Raw genomic sequence first — 17,089 nt, 5'->3', positions numbered from 1 at the left:
AACAAAAGAACAACAACAAAGAGCAACCTTTACCAAAGAAAGGTTGAATCGCTTTTAACTAATGCATGCCAATATCAAAAGTTGAAAACCAGAAACACATATGTTTATGCTAAACATAATTCATGTAAACAAAAATTGATTCAACACATTGTGACTTTTTACATATGAGTCTCAATCGGAACACCTTATGATCCTTTGATAAAGCCTACCAACATAGGCTAGAACTTAATCCCGCTAAATCAAAAAGCCACATAAACCATAAGGGTTCACATCATATGAGATCGAATATTAAGGTTATGAAAACCGAAATCAAACATCCCATAAACACATAACAATAATATAAAGCATTCAAGCACATGCTATGTACTCGGAAAAACTATCACACGAAAAATTATAAAATGATAATTTCATTCATTAATAATAGATAGTTTTATTCAAAAATAGACCTTATACAATAGTTGAAATAAATCAAAAACTGATGTCTATTTTTCTTCTAATCACGAGTCTTATGAAGATCGCTTTCGAATACTGGATTCAAATTCTTCTTAGCACTTCCTTTTCCATAAGAATATTTGTTCATCTCAAGCAGTTGAGAATGAAGATCACCTAGTGCTTCTTTTGAATCCTTTATCATCAACTCATGGTGTCTAATACAACTTGTTAGAGCACTGCTCGGTCGAACTCGCAAGCGTTGCTATCTCAAGCTTGTTTGTCAATGTTAGTGAAGAAAACTATATAAGTCTTGATTTCTAGTGTACTTATAGTAATGTCTCGGACTAGGATAGATTGTGTAGTTGAGCATTAGACTTCATGGAATTCATCAATTGAAGACGAAGAACTACTAAGGAGAGCTTGTGGAACTTCATCCGCAAAAGGTATGTGGAGACTAAAACTCATCTATCACTTGGAAAGTCTATTTCTACTCTATCTCCTATATTGAGACAAAATTCGTATTACTATATAGTATTTGATTATGCACATTTGAGATTTCGAGCTGAGTTTAACTCGCTTACATATTTTGTGTTGTTAAACTTTCGCTTCAACCAAATTCATCTTATATCCTTGAAGAAAGTCAAAAGATGACCATGTGAAAATCTCTGAGTAACATCTTACATGGTTCGTGTGATACAATCATTTGGTGTATACTTGGAATGTTTCTTTATGATTATTTCAATAACTTGAAAATTGCTTTGATGCTAATAATGTGTGAAAACGGCTATTGTCATCCTCTAAGAAAGTTTCAATGATTGAAATAGAGTTTAGAACTATTGGATTATGAACATAGTATGCATTCTTGCATGTATGTGATCCATGACCGGAACTATAGTATGCATACCCATATGCGTACTTGTAGTTGTGGAATTCCGGGTACCAAGTACACATACCGGTACACGTACTTGCGTAAGTTATAGGTCCGGGAATTTCTGCGGGGTTTTGGAAGAGTACTAAGGTATGGGTACCCGTTCGCATACTGGAGAACCCATACTCAGACTTCCTACTTAGGTCTGCGTACCCATATGCATACTTGAGTGGTTAAAGTTTTAAAATCGGTTTGTTCATGAACTAGTACATTTATATATTAAGGAATGCATTCTTTGGAAACCGTGGCTATAATATTCATGAATTGATTCGGGTGAATCAAACTGATTTTGCGTTTCTATGAGAATATAGCAATTGAACAACTCTATAACTAGTTTCATTTGAGTCATTTGAACTAGTTGTGGTTAAGATGAATAATGTTGATATGAGAGTGTTCATAAAGCTAACCTTGGTTAACTACTGTTGAGACAACATAGTGTACACATTTAGGTACGGTTACCCAAACCTAAATGAGGATACATTCCATTTATGTATAACAAGCTAAGTTCGATCTAACGGTTGAAAGATATTAGCTTGAGTCTAATCAGGTTTTCATCTAACGGTGAATATTGAATGCTTTGTTACCAAGGTAACTTAGTTTGCAAACCCTGATTTGAAAACTATATAAGGGAGAACTCTAGAAACTGGGAAACCTAATCCCCACACCTCCTGTGTGATACTAGTTGCGATTAGAGTCAATTCTCCTTTAACCTTAGTTTTTTCACGAAACCCTGTAGGTTAACGACTTAAAGACTTCATTCGGATTGTGAAGCCAGACCCAACTATTGTCTCTGTATTTGCGTGTTCTGATCTTACTTTTTATATTTTGATTGAGTATTATCTTTGCTAAGATTTGCTTGAGATTTATCTCCGATAGGTAAGATTATTAGTCACAAACATCTTCGTCTTATCGTTTGTGATTCCACAATATATTGTTTCGCTACCATACGACTAAGATTATTGTGAGGTGATTGATAATACTAGGTTGTTCATCGGGAATATAAGTCTGGTTTATCAATTGGTTCCTGTGTACCTTGATTTATCAAAAGACGGAACAAAACTCATAGGTATTTCTGTGGGAGACAGATTTATCTATTCCAATAGACTTTTCTGTGTGAGACAAATTTGTTTATCAAGTCTTCGACTTTGGGTCGTAGCAACTCTTGGTTGTGGGTGAGATCAGTTAAGGGAATCAGGTGCGTAGAATCCTACTGGGGTTCAGAGACATAAGGAGCGCAACTGTACCTTGATCAGTGTGAGATTGATTAGGGCTCAACTACATTCTCGTACAAAGTTCATTGGTAGTAGGCTAGTGTCTGTAGTGGCTTAATACAGTGTGATGTTCAAAGCTGGACTAGGTCCCAGGGTTTTTCTGCATTTGCGGTTTTCCTCATTAACAAAATTCTGGTGTCTGTGTTATTTCTTTTCCGCATTATATTTTGTTATATAATAGAAATATCACAGGTTGTGCGTTAAGATTAATCAATTAGATAATACAACCTTTGGTTGTTGATATAAATTGATTGAGACTTGAACATTGGTCTTTGGTACCGTTCAAGTTATTTCTCTTATTCAATCGGGCTCGCAAATTCCTTTTTCTGATTGCAGATTGAATTTAGAAATTGAGATATAAAACTCTTTGATATACTTTTTCTATGGATTGAGTCTGATTTCCTAGTTGATTCTCTTGAAAGTATATTGGAGTTTGTCTATTCAGATTGCCGAACGAACTATTGGGTGTGGTTGTTAGACCCCCTCTTTTTCAATTGGTATCAGAGCAGGCAAACACGTTTAAGACCTCATAAGTCTGTGTTTGTAGCGATTTGAATATGGACAGAAGTATTATCTCAATAAATGCACAACCAGATCCAGGGATTCCAGTATTTTCTTCCATGACTGATTTAATAAAATTTGTAGAAAAAATTATATCTAAACCTCCACCAGGTTTAAAATCCCTTGAAGTTTTTTTAGGAATTGAAAAGAAACTTGAAAGCTTATCTTATGATGTTGATATATACCTCCAAAATGAACAAGGATCTCTTGATAGGCTAAATCAAGTTATGATGAATAATACTTATGTTGAGGTTGATATTGATTTACTAATCAGTGAGAGCAGTGCTCCTCCTCTGCGTAATCCAATTAGTTATAACAAACTAAACAAATTAAAAAGGAGTTTAAGTCCCAGCCATCCGAGTGTACCACCTCAAAGCATGAATCAATTCATTGCTCAATTTCTGATACTTCCTATCAAGATAGTAGTATTATCTTCTTTTATGAAGAAGTTAGGACGTCTGTTTTTGTCAAAAGATTTTCCCTTCGCAGTACTAAAGACTATATGCATAAACTGTTTTTCTTTTGTAGTAAAACAAGAAATCAGGAACACAATTTTTTTTTGTGAGATTCTGATGTTCTTTGAAAAACGAAAGAAAACTGATTTTTGGGTATCTTTCGATACTGGGTGTTGTAAGAGATGCTGGAAACAAACTCTTTCTTGGTGTCACGGTGAGCGAGACCTTCTTGCTGTGTGTCTGATACTACATAGGTAATTCGTAATTGTATTTGTTGAGCCTTAATTACTAAAAAAATAGGTCACATACTCTGAACCTATATCCAGTCCATGTTGGAACCATGTTCCAGAAAGTGTGTAACTGGTTCGAGTACCACCGTTCGACACATTAAAAGAGGAAAAACCAACTTCGTTCTCTTCGCCTCTTCTTCTTCTCAACAGTTCGAGAACGAAAAGAAAGAAACCCAAACAGTTCGTGAACTGTTGATTCCCAAAACCTCATTTCTCAACCTTTTTGAGTGTTCTTGAGTTCCTTGTTATCACAAAAAAATAATTTACACCACGGGTTGGCGTTTGTTGCTCGTTTCCTTGCAGTACCTGTGTTCTACCATTAGCATCAGTTCGTGTACAAGGAAGAAAAACCCAAAAGTTCACAAAACAAATAAGTTTCTCAACATTTCTCCGTGAGTTCATATCCATCAATGGCACATAGGAAGAGAACTAGTCATGTTGGGAACTCAACTGGTCAAGCTAGGGATAATTCCTTCTATGATTCTCGTATCCGTGCTAAGTTTGTTAACCCTGCTGCTCGTGACCTCTTTTTTGGAGTACAAGAACAAACAACCCGTTTTTGAAAGATACTATAATGCTTCTGAAATTGAGGTACAAGGTTTAACTGATTTCTTCAAAAATCACTCTTGGGGCATTATTCACAAATCAATGGGAACTGCTCTTATTGATATGACTGCACAATTTTAAGTAAATATTGATGATCCAGACCCAGCAATTGCATGCTCAAGACTATTGTAGGAGGTATTACTTTCACTGTGGATCGTCATATTATTGCTTACCTGTTGAATATAATTCATATTGGTAGTGTTCGATTTCCTCCTCCTAAGAATGAAAGATTGACTCCACAAGTGATGTCAAATCGTCTCTTTAATAGAGATGTCTCTCGGAGAGATGACAAGATTGATGTTCGTGGTGCTGGGTTGTTTCTCAAAGTTGCTGCGAAACTGATTGCGGTCAACATGATGCCAAGCACTATTGACTGTATGTTATGGACCAGGTCTCTTGCTAAATTGGTATGTTATTGTAGCGCCCCCTAAACTAGAAGTTGACCAATCCAAGAGACTAATTAAATAAGAGGCATTAAAAATCTAAATCATTTACTTAAACATTAAGTTAAGAAATCTGTTACAAAACTTAACCCAAAAACTAGCCCCGCTCAGAAAATATATATACAAGAACTCCTCTCAAATGATACATATATAATAGTCATTTGGTTTACAAATACGATATGCAATATAATAAAAATAGTAAAAATTAACCAACTAACGAAATCTACCCTTGAAGTTTTCGCTGCGCAACTCTGATCTGTCTCTGAAACTGAAAGTGGGAATGGGTGAGCACATCATCCCTAAAAGGGGTGCCCAACAGGAATAACATTTAACTTTCAAGCAATAATAAGCAAGATTTGGAAAACAATACATGCTTTCCGAAACATTAAATAGTGACCAAGTCACTGAAATAAACAAACATGTATATGGACAAACTCCTTCTTCAAACAATGTACTATATTGAGTGTCGACCAATTCCTTACACACCCTATTAGTTTATACTGGTGTAGATCAATTCCTTACACACCAAATACGCATAAAAGCTCGAATTCATGAAATGAAGGAGCGCATCCTATATACCACATGTGGAAATTCTCATTTCCCATAACAAATTCATATTGACCACAAAACATTACACGTCCTTTCCAAACCATGGAAAGATTAACAGAATCAAAAGAATTATTGTAATACAAGTTAAACAATGTATGGAATGCACAAACTGATAATACATGAGTTTAATAAACAAAGACTTTTGTAAAAGAAACAACAATGGTTGCAAAAGAGTCAAATGTATTCCCACCTCTTTTGATGACAAGCCACGCCTACCTCGAGATCCACGATCCACCGGTTCATCCTTTGAATCGATCGTTGTTAATATAGACTAATTGTTAATCACACAAGAAATCTAAGAAACTAGCCAAAAGGCTCACACAAGAATCATACAAGTCTTTCTAATGATTCCAAGCCCATTTAAGGTTCTACATCTTTTATTTATCTATCTTTAAAATAGCTAAGGTTTACTAATTGAATTGGGTTGGTTCCATAGTCCATTAGATAAGTCTTGTGAATATCTACAACTTTGTAGAAAAAACCAAAGGTTAATTCGGACCATAAGGGTCCAAACATTCCAAATATGAATACTAGGTCTAAGCCCAAGTCCACTAAACTGGCGCCTTAAAATAAGGTCCAGTCTATCCGAATCTACTAACGGTCACTAACGATCAACGGGTCAACTGGTGGTCCATGTCTAAAGTCAAGGTCAGAGTCCAGGGTCTGGTCAATTTAAAGTCTAACTATTCTGGTCAAATGAGTCAAAACTGGGCTAACTCAGTCACTAAAACTGATTCAGGTGAGTCAGCTAAATTGACTGGGATGACTAACATGCAACAATTCTGTTTTTTACATTCTCAACTTCTTGATTAACATTACAACAACAAGTCATTCATTCTTAAATAACTTCAAACTTCATTTACAAATACAAACTAAGTTTACCTGCAATTGCAGCTTTAAGCTTCTACTAAAGAGATTCAATTCAACTCTTTCCTGCAACTGACCGTCCCATTCATTTCCTATTTCATTCAATTAAATTTCAATTCAAACAACACTACAGCTCCTACACTTTTAATATCATTACTCATAACCCTTGAAATACCAGAAATATCACCATTACCTCACTTCACAGGGTTCAGCTTATTCTTTCATTGCACTGTAATCCAATTACCCATTGAAATGCATATCAGGCCTCCTCCATGTACTGTCATCATTAACTCAATCACAAATAACACTCCACAGACAACACCACCACCTCTCTGAACTTCCTCAAACAAACATGCACAACCATAATAACTTCCCCTTCAGTTCTGTAATTACAACTCCAACTAAGACCACAAACCATCAACTATACTTTTCCAATAGATGTTGCCTTCTAATAACCTAACAATCATCTAGAAATCATCTCAAACAACCCTGCACATTCAATTACACCACTACTTCCAGCAACAATTGAACTCTTATTCTTCCTGATAACCGACTTCAAACCCAATCCTTCACAATCTCAGACTCAAACAACCTTTACTCAGTTTATCTCAATCAACTTCAATACCAACAGTTCACAACACCCAAGTTACAGCAAAACTCAACCTTCTTGCAGAATTTTACCACCAATCCTATGATTGAATTATCCATTTCCTTTACAAAATCCTGAACATTCATCCACAACTTCCATCCATTCAAAATTTCAACAACACTACCACATTTTCCCCCCTTCATGTATTTTAACACAACCCTATACTACCATCACAGCTCAACCCCACACATAACTAGGTTTCAGTTCAATTCATAATCACTATATATATATATATAGGATAGAAACAATTTAACTCAAATTAGTGAAATTAAGGTAAATCGAAGCTTACCCAACTCTTATCACCCTCTGAACTGCTTCATCATCCATCACCTCCACTGAAACCCTAAAATTGTCATTAGCAGCTTCAAACAACACCCACAACTTCAAATTCAAAACCCTAACGATCATTCTCAAGCTAACCTTTCAACCTTAACTCAAATTTATGACGAACCCACCTCCAACTAATCTTCTAAATCCTCAATTTCATCTTCTCTGACTTCTCTTACAAACCCTAGCCTTTCAATTAATCATCAAAAAAACTTCAAAACAACAATTCATCCACAACCCTCGTGTTCTTTATCTATCTGCAACCTAACAATCTATCTAATCCAAACGGATTCAATTAACCAGTTTTGCAAACCCTAACTCACTGGCTTCTCGATTTAATTTCCTCTAAAAGTCAAACAGCAACAACACCTCCTCCATCGCTTGATTCATTTGTCTCACAACTTATCTTTAGAAATTTCCCATCTGATATTTCTCTCTGAATCGCCAGAGGAAGAACAGATGAAGAGGGAGGAAAGAAGAAGAAGAAGAAGAAGAAGAAGAATGAAGAGAAAATGAAAGAAGAAAGAAGAGAAAAGAAGACTTATCTTCTCGATCGGTTGGGGATAAGACCAACAAAATATGATAAAGGAACTCTCTCAAATGATATGGGCAGCCACAACGTGACCTTGTTGCCCCAAAAGCATTTTCCCATAAATGATGATTTTACCCTTCATATTGTCTTGATGTTTTCTTCTTCATCTGGTATCCGATTCACACGTTCGAGTAGTCCATTTCGCATAACTTTTCGAGATCTAATCGATGGTACTAGTTTCGTATCTATATCATTGTTATATTAATTTCTAATAACTAACGTTCGTGTTAAACTAATCGAACTATTATCGGCTAATTCATCACTTGACTGGTCTAATAGTGTTGACGAGCTTGAGGGTATTTACATTCACCCCATCTTATACATTTTCGTCCTCGAAAATCACATCATCCTTAAAGTCTTCAAAAACTCTCCACCTTAAAGAATAATCCCATCTCTTGTCTAAGCGCAAATAATAAGAAACAAAGCACAAACCTATATGGCTTTCTACTACTAAAACTTTTGGCTCTAGGTTCAATAGATTAGTTTCTATTTAAATAAGTTATTGGTTCTATTTATGAAAAAAGATATTCTATAATAAAGTTTCTAAGTAAAATTTGGGATATATCAATCCACTAATAGAAGCAAGTCTCCCTACAATGCCTAGTGATACAAGAATGCAGTTGCCCTATCTAGGTTCGCGACGCCTGACAATGCCTACCTACGTAACAAGTATCACCCGAACACATCAAAATTACCAACCTCACTATTCCCCAGTGCTGGATTAACTAAGTATTAGTTCATTAAGATTAATTAGTCTCTAAACTTTTATTGTAACTGGTGTAAGTCTGATTAATTTACTTCGTAAAATATATAAATAGTCCACATCAGTTTAAGCAATCTAATCATCAAAATTTATTTACCGTTATTATTATTTATTTATTTCATCATTATTAGTAATCCAAATTCGATTCACGTCAATTTATAATATCTGAAATTTTAACTTTAGTGTGATACTATATATATAAAATTTTCAATTATTATCTATTATAGATTTGTTACCATCTTAATTACTCAAATACTATCATGAATTGTGTTATTATTCTCATTATTCTTAAGTTGATAGTCCAGTTGGTACACTAAGCCTTAATCTTCTAAATATAATTTTACTTTTACGTTCACGTAAGTATTGATACAACAGATTTTTATTTATTCATCTCGAATCCGTATACTATATCTTGTTAAAGATTGGCGTTGGTTATTTAATATGGCTTAAGTTTGAGTCTGTATAAAATTATACTATATCTTAATAGTCTTTAGATTTTACTATTAATATAGCGTATCCTATTAATATATGAATTTACTTTCTTTTAGTTCTAATATTATACTAAGCATCTGAATACTATAATTACTATTTCATATATATTTGTTTCATTTTAAAGATTTACTAAATCATTTGTTAGACTAAAGATAATTTTGATGCAAGGCTACTAACAAGTCGAGTCTTTTTATTTTTATACATTATATCTTCACCTTTCACGTCTAACGCCTAATAAGTATTATATTAATTGTCTAGCTTAAACCCAAAATATCTATTCCTAAGTTGTCATTAGTTTAATTTACAATAATTAATCGTAGATAAGTGTAAATAATTTTTCATAGCTATTTAATCATGATTATTATTTTTATCGTTATATACCCTTATTGAAATTTTAGTTAAGTTTAATATGGTACTAATTGATAAATGCTAACATTACTTTATTAGAATCATTTTTTATTATTATTTTAATTTATAAATCCCAGACCAATTTTCTATGTCCGCAAGAGATTCCATCCTGTGGCAGTGCAACCGTATGAAGCATGCACAAGATTATTTAATGGCTGTACCCATCATTGGGCTTAATCAGTGCCTTGGACCTAGACATTTTAGAGTTGTACTTTGCTATCGTCTTGGTATCCCATTTTTTCTTGAGAATGGCTTGTGCCCAAGTTGTAATAAAACCATGGACATCTTTGGTGATCATGCACTTCATTGTGCTAAGGATATAGGCCCCAAGTTTCGACATGATATTGTTCGTGATGTAGTCGTCGACATTTGCTTCAAAGCTAGTGTTCCTGCTCGTAAGGAAGTTTCTTTGGGATTTCTGACGAATGATAACAAAGAGCTGAAACCTGCTGATATTCTTGTGCTTAACTGGGAAGACGGAAAGGATGTTTGTATGGATGTCACTGGTGTTTCGCCCTTCGCAGGTGATGGAATTCGCTCTTTCGTCCCAGGGAAAGCTATATCTAATGCGGTTTCACGTAAACACTCTAAATACTTGGACAAGTGTATTTCACATGGCCATGGATTGAGTGTTTTGGCTTTCTCTACTCTAGGAGAGTTGGGTGAGGATACTTTGTGTTTTTTCAAGCGCCTGAAGAATTGTTTAGTTAGTAACGACGCTAGTAGTGGTTTTGGTAGCTTTATTTTTCATAGATTAGGCGTTGCTATTCAAAAAGGTGTTGGAGCCCAGCTTGTTGCTAGGTTACCAACCAAAAGCTTTGTATAATGATTAATTACAAACTGTAAATTAGTGATTTTTTTTTAGTTTTATATTTATTCTAAAATTACCATTATAATATTATTATTATCAACATTGATGATTGAACTATTTTTCTAACTACTCTTACAAATATTATTAAATCCCAAAATATTGACATTTTATGTAATTATAAATTATTGACCCTACGTATAAGTCAAGGTACTCAATAAGATTTTATGTGACTTTTAAGATTTATCAATAATACTAAAATAGTTTTTATAAATAATACTATTGTCACTATTTTTCTAGTATTGGATTGTGTACGTGTTCATACTTTTTAGACTGATTAGTCCTTAACCTTTATTAGCAATGTACCCTACAATTTTTATTTTATTACATACGCAAACAATCAACAAACAAATTAATCAATCAAATAAATCTTTTAATTATATATAGCTTATAGTGATTAAGATTTATCTCACAATCCAACCCAGTTCTAAACTAATCTATTTCACTAACTGGCACTGGCTAATCTATTGCTTCCCATTTAAGATCTAATAATGAGCTCTGATACCAATAATGTAGCGGCCCCTAAATTAGCAGCCGACTAATCCAAGAGATTAATTAAATAAGAGGCATTAAAAATCTAAATCATTTACTTAAACATTCAATTAAGAAATATGTTACAAAACTTAACCCAAAAACTAGCCCCGCTCAGAAATATATATATATAAGAACTCCTCTCAAATATATATATATATATATATATATATATATATATATATATATATATATATAATAGTCATTTGGTTTACAAATACGATATGCATATAATAAACATAGATAAAAATTAACCAACTAACGAAATCAACCCTTGAAGCTTTCGCTGCGCAACTCTGATCTGTCTCTGAAACTGAAAGTGGGAATGGGTGAGCACATCATACCTAAAAGGGGTGCCCAGCAAGAATAACATTTAACTTTCAAGTAATCATAAGCAAGATTTGGAAAACAATACATGCTTTCCGAAACATTAAATAGTGACCAAGTCTAGGGCTGCACATACCCGACCCAACCCGCCGACCCAACCCGTACCCGACCAAAAATACCCGCAGCCGACCCAACCCGCCGAGGCATGGGTCGACTATGGGTGAGGCACGCCAGAACCCACCTATTTTGGATCGGTTGCGGGTAGAAACTTCCGTCACCCGAACCGACCCACCCACCCGCCCAAAACTAACGTAGGATCCTGACCCTTAGATCTAACCTAGGATGGATTATCAGAGCCGTTGAATTGATGTATAAAAGACCTAACTTAACCTAACCTAATCACAATCTCCTTCTCTTCTCTTCTGCGGCCTCTCCCTCTTCTGAGTCTTCTCTCCTTCTCAGACAGACTCATCTCCATCCAAGTCTCCAACTCCATTCTTTTTTCTTCTCTCAGTCTCAGATTCTCTTTGTGGATCATCGGCATCACCAGAAGCAAACCAATAACGGAAGGTAAGATTAGGAACTCAGTAATTTTCAATTTAGGGTTTATCTGTTTAGGGTGTTGTTTTTTAATTTCAGTTTGGAATGAATTGGTATGATGTTACTATGTTAGAACTCAGTAATGAAGAGTTTAATCAGTAGATTCAAAGGATTCTTGAATGTTTATGTGTTTAGGGTTTGTCAAGATTGAAGAACTGAATCTGAATCTAATACCCTTTATTTTATTTTTCCATGTTAGGGTTTTTCAAGATTGAAGAACTGAAGTTCAGTCATTGGAGCTTGAAGAAGAACTGGTCAGAGACTCAGAGTTGGTTTAAGAAGAACTAAGAAGGTATATCCAACTATGAAATTGTTTTGATTATTTAGGTTCCTTTTATATGTCCTTTCCATTTTATGGTTTGTTCACTTTGTTGTTTATCTGAATCTAATGTTTTTTTTTATTCCATGGTAGGGTTTGTCAAGATTGAAGAACTGAAGTTCAGTTCATTAGAGTTTGAAGAAGAACTAATCAGAGTTGGTTTAGGAAAACTAAGAAGGTATATCCAACTGTTTTGCTTATTTTGGTTCCTTTTATATTGTTTAGGTGAAGTTTGATAGAATCTCATTGAGCATGATAAAAATGGTCCTAGCGGTGAATCGCAAAAGCTACTTGTAGCTCATTCTCTCTTTGTTGAGAGGATGTTTCTGTCGTTAACATAAGGCCTTCGGCAACCCTACCGCTAGGACTCAGTTGAAGCTACATGTTAGAATTAAATTGGTGTACTTCAATAAATTTTGTATAATCTCTTAACTTAGAAGTTTTTATAAGTTGTATGGTCTGAACTTAAGAATTTTTGTATTGTGTATCTATGCTGTAAGGTGTCGGTGGGGTAGTGACTTATGTAACAAATTCAACTAATCAGAGTTGGTTTAGGAAAACTAAGAAGGTATATCCAACTGTTTTGCTTATTTTGGTTCCTTTTATATTGTTTAGGTGAAGTTTGATAGAATCTTATTGAGCATGATAAAAATGGTCCTAGCGGTGAATCGCAAAAGCTACTTGTAGCTCATTCTCTCTTTGTTGAGAGGATGTTTCTGTCGTTAACATAAGGCCTTCGGAAACCCTACCGCTAGGACTCAGTTGAAGCTACATGTTAGAATTACCTAGTTTATATGGACTGAATTGATTACCTAGCAAGTTCTAATTGATTTTTTAAATCAATCTCAGTTCTTTAGTACAACCTAGTTAATTTATTTGGTATTTGAACTAAGTCATGAGTATTTTGTTCAATTCAGTATGGTGTTAGTACTTTCAATTGTTTCTTTTGTGCAGGTTACCATGGTTGAAATCTCAGAAGATGATTCTGCTTCTAATCTTCCAATTATACATGGAGTGGCATCACAAATGGGACCTCCCCCTCCACGTCCACCGCGTTCTGGACAAGTGCATGGACCATCAGCAGGGACAGGGAGTACCGCTGGCTCATCTACACCAGCTTCTGAACCTTCTCATGCTTGTGCCGCAGGTGAAACATTAGATGATAATCCTAATGCTGGTGTGAAGAGATCAAAGGTATGGGATCACTATGATATTTATGAAAATGGTGAGAGAGCGAAATGTAAATATTGCAAAAAGGCTAATTACAAGATTGGTAAGAAAAATTTGGATGGTAAGAAACATGGGACTTCTAATCTCCAACATCATTTGGATAAGTGTCAGAAGTATAAGAATGAAATGAATGAGGCTAGAGCTGACGGACAACAAACACTTGAATTCCAGCCTTGCAAGCTTGGAGAGGAACCACAGTTGGTTGGGGTGTCTTTTTCTCAAGATGCGTGCAGGAGAGCGCTGATTAGATTTATCGTTACCGATGAAATGGCTTTTAGAATTGTTGAAGGTGAAGGTTTTATAGCTTTTTGTAAGTATCTTGAGCCTCGATTTAAGCTTCCAAGTCGTATGACAATATACCGTGATGTGTGCAAGCTGTTTTTGACAGAGAAGGCTAATCTGAAAAGTTATTTCAAAGCAAACAAGATAAAAGTGTGCCTTACTACTGACACTTGGACGTCATCGCAGAATTACAATTATATGGTAGTGACTGCGCATTTCATTGATCATCATTGGAAACTACATAAAAGAATTATCTGTTTTTGCTTGATTGATAGCCATGAAGGTACAAATATTGGAGAGGCTTTGGCGAAATGTTTGCTAGACTGGGGACTTGAAAAGGTTTTCACTGTGACGCTTGATAATGCGTCTGCAAATAAAGTTGCTGTTGACTATTTGAGGAAGAGAGTTCAGAGTTGGGGTTCTGCATTACTCGGAGCTAAACATTTACATGTTCGATGTGCGGCTCACGTACTTGCACTTGTTGTGAAGGACGGTATGAAGAAGTATCATACATCACTTCTCAGGATCAGGGCAGTGGTAAAATATGTCACGAAATCTCCCGCAAGATATAAAAGGTTTACGGAGGCTGCTGAGTCGGAAAGAATAGATTGTAAAAAGGGTCTGATATTAGATGTGAGAACGCGGTGGAATTCTACTTACTTAATGCTTGTTGCTGCTGAAAGATATGAAAAGGCATTTGAAAGGCTACGTGAGTTGGATAAGGCATTTTGTGAAGAGTTTTGCTTTGATATTCCAGTACCAGATAATATTATGGGTGATGGTGATGACACTGTTGATCTTGATGCTGATTATGATCTGGAATCAGACAATGAAGAAGAACTTGATACTACTGAAGAAGAAGATTCTGCTGCTGTCAGGAAAGCCAAGAAAAAAAACAGGCCAAAAGTGCATGCTCCTGAACGATACGATTGGTGCAACGCGAGAGTTCTGATTAAGTTTCTACAAGTATTTTATGAAGCAACTGTTGCATTTTCAGCTTCTACTTATGTTACTTCTCATTCTTTCTTATTGGAACTTGGCACTGTTCGTCAAGAATTATAAGAATGGAAAAATACACATGAGGACCCTTTCTTAAGCCACATGGGTGCTGTAATGTTGCTCAAGTACAACAAATATTGGGGAACATACCGAAAGATGAATTCGTTGATGTTTATGGCTGTACTTCTTGATCCACGAGAGAAAGAACATGGATTATTTGTGACTGTTGAAGATTTAATTGTGCATTATGACCCAGCAATGAAGAAAAAACTTGTAGAAAAATGGGTTGAAGAAGTTCTGAAAAATTTTGTGGAGCTGTTTGCAGCTTATAAAGCAGAAAATGTTAGATGTGCAGTATCTTCATCAAAATTTTGTGGAGCTGTTTGGAAGTACTATTTCTAGCAAGGCCAAGTATATGGCGGGAAGGAATAAACGAAAGCATCAATTGAGTAATGTGGAGGACATTGGGAGATCTGAGGTAGAAAGGTACTTGGCTGAACCGATCTACACACCCACAAATGAAAATGCTACTTTTGATATATTACAATGGTGGAAGGTAAATGCTGCGAGGTTTGACATTTTGCCACTTATGGCTAAAGATATATTTGCTATTCCCGTTTCTTCCGTTGCTTCAGAATCAGCATTTAGTACCGGAAAAAGAATTTTGGATCCTTTTCGAAGCTCCTTAAAGCCCAAGACACTTGAGGCCTTAATTTTGTTACAAAATTGGTTACGAACACCAATAGACATGGATTCATCTACCCTTGGAGTCGAGGAGGAGGAGATTGATATTGCTGAGTCTGGTATGTCTAAATTTTCCTTGGCTCTATTGTTGTTCATGACACTGTGAGTTTTACTGCAGCATGTTTATTACATGAAAGTACATGGTTTACTAAACATAATGCATGCTATGTGAATAGATTAACTGCCCTGTTATGTTAACTGCCCTGTTATGTTAGTAATCTATAACAAAAATCTTTTGAAATCCGAAGATCACTCATAGTTATCTCTATATCAACATGTCAGAGGCATTGTCACAATGTCGTGTAACTCATATCAATTGGATTTCTTAAATTCAGTTATCTGTTTGATGTTTGTTATACTGTTTTCTATGGTTTGAGAATCTTGAAATTTGGCTTTTCAAATTTTGCTTTGATCTGTATATTGTCTGTTATCTTGATGTTCTTAGTATTAGGATATTTTATATGTTCTTATAGTTGAATTTGGATGTTGAGATTATGATGAAGCTGAGTTATTCAGTTTAATTGTTCATTTGAATCATTTCGCTTGCAGAGCTATTCAGTTTCAGTGACCTTGCTTCTTCTTCTATCGTCATAGACTCATAGACAAGGTAATGACGCCAAGGCCCAAGGGTCATTGTCAGTAGCTTGATATTTCTGAGTTCATCTTTGTTACTGTAACTAATTTACAGACTTCGTTTTATTTCAGGCTTTCAGCCATTCGGAGGTAAAACATCCACAAACTTGCAGGCTTGCAGCGACTCGCTGTTGGTCGCTTTATATGATATTAGGCTTTAGTATAGTACGCAATACTCAATAGTAATGCACTCTTTTATCTTTTGAGCTTTGAACAATTGAACTCTGTTCCTTTTTATTGTTAGCTTTATCAACTTTGTTATACACTTATACTGTTATACAGTTATACACTTATACTCAATAACTCTGTTCCTTGTTAATGTAATGTACTAATGTCATTTTATTTTATGGTGGGTAACCCACCACCCACCCGACCAAACCCGCCGTCACAATGGGTCGGGTGACAACCGACCCATTGTGTTGTTGGGTCGGTTGCGGGTGACAACTTCTGTTACCCGCCATCAGTGGGTCGGGTGGTGGGTGAGGCCAAAACCGACCCAAACCGACCCATGTGCAGCCCTAACCAAGTCACTGAAATAAACAAACATGTATATGGACAAACTCCTTCTTCAAACAATGTACTATATTGAGTGTCGACCAATTCCTTACACACCCTATTAGTTTACACTAGTGTTGCCCAATTCCTTACACACCTAATACACATAAAATCTCAAATTCATGTAGATATAAATGAAGGAGCGTATCATATATACCGCACGTGGAAATTCTCATTTCCCATAAAAAATTCATATTAACCACAAAACATTACAGGTCCTTTCCAAACCATGGAAAGATTAACAAAATCAATAGAATTATTGTAATACAAGTTAAACAATGCATGGCATGCACAAACTGCAATGCATG

General features: G+C 35.4%; 2 long non-coding RNA genes across 2 annotated transcripts; both read left to right on the top strand.

Moving 5' to 3' along the window:
- The first annotated feature begins 12,471 nt into the window (after window positions 1–12,471).
- On the top strand, window positions 12,472–13,457 carry LOC113333433. Its single transcript, XR_003351981.1, has 3 exons — window positions 12,472–12,516; window positions 12,839–12,906; window positions 13,293–13,457. It is a non-coding gene; the product is annotated as an uncharacterized LOC113333433 (long non-coding RNA).
- A 1,895-nt stretch (window positions 13,458–15,352) lies between these two features.
- LOC113333432 lies at window positions 15,353–16,475 on the top strand. The gene is made up of 3 exons (XR_003351980.1): window positions 15,353–15,652; window positions 16,143–16,200; window positions 16,299–16,475. It is a non-coding gene; the product is annotated as an uncharacterized LOC113333432 (long non-coding RNA).
- The last annotated feature ends 614 nt before the right edge of the window (window positions 16,476–17,089 follow it).

This window comes from Papaver somniferum, unplaced genomic scaffold (assembly GCF_003573695.1).
Source record: "Papaver somniferum cultivar HN1 unplaced genomic scaffold, ASM357369v1 unplaced-scaffold_133, whole genome shotgun sequence".
Classification (NCBI taxonomy): Eukaryota; Viridiplantae; Streptophyta; class Magnoliopsida; order Ranunculales; family Papaveraceae; genus Papaver; species Papaver somniferum.
This window is presented reverse-complemented; position numbering and strand designations above follow the sequence as displayed.